General features: G+C 46.5%; 1 protein-coding gene across 5 annotated transcripts in view; it reads left to right on the forward strand.

Annotated features, from left to right (window-relative positions):
• Nucleotides 1-6,000, forward strand: part of TMCC1 (transmembrane and coiled-coil domain family 1) — a 106,035-nt gene that overhangs the window by 25,859 nt on the left and 74,176 nt on the right. Inside the window, exon 1 of one of the 5 annotated variants that reach the window (XM_042823880.1) lies at nucleotides 5,916-5,967. The exons of the other annotated variants lie outside the window; for them this stretch is intronic. The gene's annotated coding sequence lies outside the window, so the exon portion shown is untranslated. Of the gene's footprint in view, nucleotides 1-5,915; nucleotides 5,968-6,000 lie in introns of those variants that run through there. 5 annotated transcript variants of the gene reach the window in all.

The raw sequence follows: 6,000 nt of genomic DNA on the forward strand, positions 1-6,000 counted from the left end.
TGTTTTATTAGGTATCTGAAAACAACATGCCAGTTATCTGAGTGGATGTCAAGCAATCATTTTTAGCAGTCATTCTTTTATCAGAAGAAAATCTAAATTCTCTTCATGCACTGTTTTTGCTTTGATAACATTCCTTTTGCAATATGAGGATGGTATAAATAATTTCTAAGGGTAGATTTTTTTGGGGGGAGGAAAAAAAGCGCAAAAGAAACAGTGTAAATCCCTGGCGAGGGTAATGCGAAATGGAGCTGTACAGTGCCTGCTTCACTTTTCAGCAGGGCTTAATCCAGTCTTTGGTTGGGTATCTCATTATAACTACTCATTTTTACTTGAAATAAATCATAAGCACTGATGCTAGGAATTGAAAGCTTTAAAAAATCTCTGCTATCCATTTGAACTACAAAAGGGAAGCTGCCAAATTGCAAATTGCAGTAAGTATCAACAAGTTGAATCTAGTATGGAAATAAGAACTTGAGTGATTAAGAATTGATTTGCAAAGCAAGGATTGCAAACTTGTTTGTTCTCCCACACCTGCGCTCCACTTCAGCAGTACAATGAAGTAAGGTGTATCTAATGTACCTTTCCCCTAGTTGAGTAATGCACTCAAAGGAATACAGCCAGCAGAGACTTTTAAGATCACGCCACAATTTGCCCAGTTATCACACCTAATGACAACACATTGTTCCTGCAAAATGTGTCTTTATTCCCTGGTAGGTTACATTTCCTTTCAGCCTTCTACCTATTGATTCAGCAGCACCTTGTGTGGAACAAATTTCTTTGTTGGCAAGTCTTGATTACAACACCAGAAACAAATTTTATGTCCTCAGTATCCAACTAAGTACATAAGAGAAAGTCAGTTTAGCATCCATGGACACAGGTTCAATGCTAAGATATTAGACCAGCATAAGGAGCTGATAGAAAAAGAAGCAATTAAATTGACTAAGTGATATTTTATTTAAAGACACTTCATGATCTCCAGCACAAATAGAAATTACAGATTTTATTGCTTCTTTTGGCTTTTATCACTGTGCTTTCACATTTCTTGCTACATAGGAGGATTGAGAAGATCTGATGGGCTAAAGTTCCTAGGATATGGCCATTATGTAGGCAATTTTAAACTTAAATTAGTCATTAAAATTTGCAACCTCATGATTATTGCTTTCTGTGCTCCCAGCTTTTCTCATAAAATACTCCCTTTACAGTTGGCTGCTTCTTGTAAGAATATTGTTTCATTCTCACGAAGGTTCTTACCAGTAAATTGAACAAGGAGAGTATATACACCAGCCTTGTATTTTTCTTGTGAAGCCTAGGAGCACTGAGTCCCTGGGAAAAGTAATTGAGTATGCTGTATCCACTTGCTGTCCTCCACAGACTTCACTCTCTGCATTCATCTTGGTGAGGTGGCAGACCTGGTAAGCTTTATTTACACTGAAAAATGTAAATGTGTTTTTTCTCTCTCAGTATGTAACAAGTGGAAGTTGTTTAGTACTCGCTGTCATAAGGAGAGAAAACTTATCATGGCACCAAATCTTTGCTCCCAAGCTGTCGTACTGAGTATTGATCCTTTGTTTCTGAGTAAGTAAGCCCTGTGGTTGGTCATCATCATTCTAGGATGTCTCGTTCTAGTGAATGGATCAATAATGTCTTCAGTGGCCTGCTTCTGTGTGCTCCCCTCTGCTATTCAGAGGCTGTCAGGAAGCAGTGAGGGCAGCTGCTCATCAGGGGGTGGAGAGCCCGGAGCTGCATGTGGCAGGGCTGACTTGAAGCTGCGTTTGCAGAGCAGAGCGCTGCGCTCTCACTAACTGACCTTACAGTGCCAAACATCCGCTAACCTTACTTCCAAGCCTGTCTATGGTGAGACTATTAGCTTTGGTTAGTCACAAAGCTCAGTAATTCTAAAGCTGTGGAACAAGGGTGTGTGTTTTGTTCGGGACTTCTTCATTTTGTCAGGAGTTGTGTTTTCCTGATTTTCTTTTCCTACTAACATGGTAATACAAATCCCATCTTTTGTCCAGGCATGGTAACAGGGAAAGCAACATTTGCTGTAAATTAGTATATATTAGATCTAATATAACCGTGTCTGTGTGAAAGTTTAGATAGATAACTGCTGATCCCTTCCATCAGCTTGAGTCCTTTTAGCACGTTTACACATTCGGAGTCTAAGAAATATCTGCATCTGCCTTTGACGTCTGCCGCCGTGACGGATCGATGCCCGCTGCGAGTCCGTTCCGCGCCCCGGGCCCTGCCGGCTCCGGGGTGCTGCTGCCCCCTGGCGGCCGCCTGGAGAGGACACGCGCTCCTCCAAGTGGGATGAAATGGCTGCTCCGCCCCGCAGCGCCCCTCGTCCCCCCTTACTCGAGGTAACGCGGGGTGCGCGGTGCCCTCCCGTTTCGAGCACCGAGCGCTTCCCGGACTCGTGCCGCGGAAGGCGGCTGTGGGTCACGCACCGTGTGCTGCGTGGCCGTTACCGCCTGTGGTGGGGGCGAATTGCGGGGCCTGAAATACCGAAGGGCCTTTGTGGTTCGTTGAGACTTCAGGAGCTCACGGAATTCCTCCCGCGACGCGGCGGGGCGGGGCCGTGGCGGCATCGTGCAGCGAGGGGCCGGGAACAGGAGGCGGCACTGCTGGATAAAATAAAGCAAAAGAATTTTTCAAAGAATGTACCGGGAGCCGCTTGTGCTCATCCTGCAGCAGCTCTTTGTTCTCCAAGGGGAAGTAAAAAGCTCGGGGTTTTATCCTGGTTCTCTGAGGAGCGCTGGGGCCCACCAGCACGTGCTCCAGCAGCACGTATGGATGCAGGGCGAGGTGCAGTCAGATGTGCTTTGGGCCTGCGGCGTTCCTGTGGGAGCTGTGATGCTGAGGGTGTGCTGGACTGGGCCCTGTTTTCAAGGCTGCTAGCTGCCCGTGCCTGGAAACGCAGGAAATTCTCCCCCGCCGCTGGCTGCAGTCACGCCGTTCAGTTAATAGTGAATCCGTGCACTTTGACTAGGCTCTCTTAGCCTTTGCTCAAACTATGGATGCTCCAGTCCCTTAATCATCATTGTGGCCCTTCAATGGACTCTTTTTTGTCCTGGAGTGCCCAAAACTGGGCACAAAAATGTGGTCCAACTTCACAAATCCCCTCGGCTTTTAGTTATCGGGACTACTGTAAGGAACGTGTTCCCTGGAAGTGGGCAAAAGCTGTGCATTCTAGGCCCCATGTTCATCTTCTTCATTGCTTTTTATGACTGAGTGTTAATCCCTTCAGACCATCCCTTCCTTATTAAACTATCGTGTCAGCTTTTTCTCATCAGTGCCTCCTTAATACTATCTACATACTCTGGAACCATTACCTTCTACTAGATGTGTTTTGCTGCTCCCCTTCCTTCCCTGTTCCTTGAAATGTGCCGATCCTGTTATATGCTGCCTCAGCAATACATGTGAAAGTGACTTGGGATATTTGCCAGTCATCTTTGGCTTGTGAACTTCTCATTCACATGTTTCTGGTCTCTATTTGCTTGTCAATATCTGTTGGACTCTGGCATTTGCTTTCCTAGCTAGTGAATCCAGAGATGGCCCCGACAGGGCCTTCTTAGGCAGAAAAAGGACTTTCTTTTCCTTAACTGCTCATTAGTTTGTAAGTTTGCTCTTCCAGCATCAGTAAGTTAGTAATGCTGGTGGCTTCACTTGCAATAGCTACGTTGTTTGAAGAGCCTCAGAGAGTGGATCTGTATTTCTAATTGTTGATACTAGTGATGTAACTTCAAATTTGGAACTTTAGTATAGGTCCTGCTTACTTACAGGAGGCAAAACCATTTGAAAATCAGTCAATTGCTCTTCATTATATTGTTGCATCTCACCACTATCTAGAAAATGAAGTTGAGCCATTCAAGAAACTATCTGTGAAGACTGTAGCCTAACAAAGTTTACTAGGGCTCTGCCAGGGCTGACAAAAGAGCATGTGCGTACACATATTAGGAAGACGGTTCCTTCCTCTACTCGTTTTCCTCATGCCTAGTGCTCTGGAAATGAATATGGCCATGCAGAAGTGAACTCTCCTTCTCATTCTGTGGGGCCCACAGTGGTTTTAATCTAGTGGTCCCTTCATCTGTGGTTTTAATTCTACTGAAACCAAAGAGACACACCAGCAGATAAATTAGTGCAGTAACTCTTCGCTTTGTCAACATCCTCTAATGGAAAAAAGAAACACCAAATGACTTTACTTAGATCCTTAGCTGGTTATCTGCTGTCCTTCCTGACTCTGTAGTGAAAGACAAGTGGGTGATATTTTGCACATTCACAGGCTGTAGGCTTCAGTGTTTGAGAAGAAGTCTTTCAGCTCAATAGCACATATTCTAGTAAAGCATCTAACCTGCAGGCAGGGTTGGTCTTGTTTATCTGTGTCTGTAGCATTGATTTGAGGCTAACTTGTTTGAAAATGCCAGATGGAAAAGGTTGCACTTTTATTACTGTAAGTATTAATTGCTTTTGTTTTATTAACTTCCTAGGCTGGATTTACAATGGACAGAGTGCTTTGCAAATGAAAGCGCATTGTTTTTCATTGTATTATTGCATTGCACTCTTATCTGGAGAGTAAAATACTCCTTTCAAGGTGTAACAAGCTGTAATTTCATTGAAGACTCTCTAGTATTCCTGCACAAGAGCACAGTTGTAACAGTTTATTCACAGGAGCCAGAAGGTCAAATTACTGGCCCTCCAATACCCAACTGGAGATACATTATAGCTCCGATGTATCTCGGCCGGAAGCGTTTCGGTGTGCTGAAATTGGATGGGTTGTACCCTTTAAAAACATTCCAAGCTGTTGTAGCCGTTTGAAGCATCACTGTCCTTTCCTGCTACTTTAACGCAAGAAGAAGAGAGCCAAGAGGCTGTCTGGCAATGAAAGGGTTGTTTTCTCCCATGCCTTGGGAAACTGTGCTCTGCTGTGTGAGCCACTAGGAGTCATTCTGCAGCTGAAGGTGGCTTAGTGGTTTATTGAAAGTCTGTTTACTTCCAGCACAGGGCAGTAATCTCATTGCAATGCAGTAAGCACTTCATATTTTGCAGCATGCTTCTTTGCAGCCGGGTGCACTTCATCCTCCCCATAGCCTGCAGATGCCATGTGTACGCTGGTGGGTTTGAGATGCGGTGCCCAGCCCAGCTTGAAGTGCAGGAATGTTTGTGCTACGTGGAGCTTGGCTGAAACATCAGCAGTTGTCGCAGCAATGCTGTGATGTGGTGTGGCATGGCACTGTCTGCAGCAGTTTCTGGGGTTTTGTGAGTTGCCCATACATCAATGTAGTCATCAGTGACTCCAAGTCAGGCGCCATTCCTGCAGAAATTCAAAGCAAAGCTCTGTTACCATTCCCAGACTTCTGGTATTTAGCCTGAAAGATTTCCATTGAAGCACTTTACTGCCTGCTGATTCTTGGCCCTAAATTCCTGCTTGCGTTTTGTGATTTAGTATTTTAATTAAAATGACTCCATTGATTTTAAAGGGAAATTATTCCAACTGACTTCTGAGGAAAACGAGGCTTAATTTTTACCCTTCTAAATTGCTTCCAGCAGTGGCTGTTTTATCAGGGCACTTTCTGTTGTTACTTCCATCACCATCACATTGCAGCTCACAAGAGAAAGCCCTCCAGCTTCTCTGTAGAACGGAATCATACCGGGCGGAATCGGTGCTCACAGCGCGGCAGCACGGGGAGATCCGCGGCAGCAGACGCGGCGCTGCGGTTCGGTTCGGTTCGGCGGTGCCGCGCGCTCCCGGCTCTCAGCGCGGGGCCTCTCCAGGAGGCTCGTGACAAAGCACGTGACTCACGCGGCATCTGGGGGCGGGGTCGATGTGGGCGGGGCCTCGCGCGTCGCTACGCCTCCAACGGCGACGGCGCTGCGCGCTGACGTCGCGCGGCCCGGGCGAACGTTGCGGCGGCGGCGCGCGGGGATGGAGCGGCCATCGGCAGTGCGGCGGGGGCGCCTCGCTCGGCGGTGGGTGACCTGCGGGCGGCGCCGCCGTCGCTC

Source organism: Centrocercus urophasianus, unplaced genomic scaffold, assembly GCF_019232065.1.
Source record: "Centrocercus urophasianus isolate 14NV4802_14NV808 unplaced genomic scaffold, USGS_Curo_1.0 seq_22, whole genome shotgun sequence".
Taxonomy (NCBI): domain Eukaryota; kingdom Metazoa; phylum Chordata; class Aves; order Galliformes; family Phasianidae; genus Centrocercus; species Centrocercus urophasianus.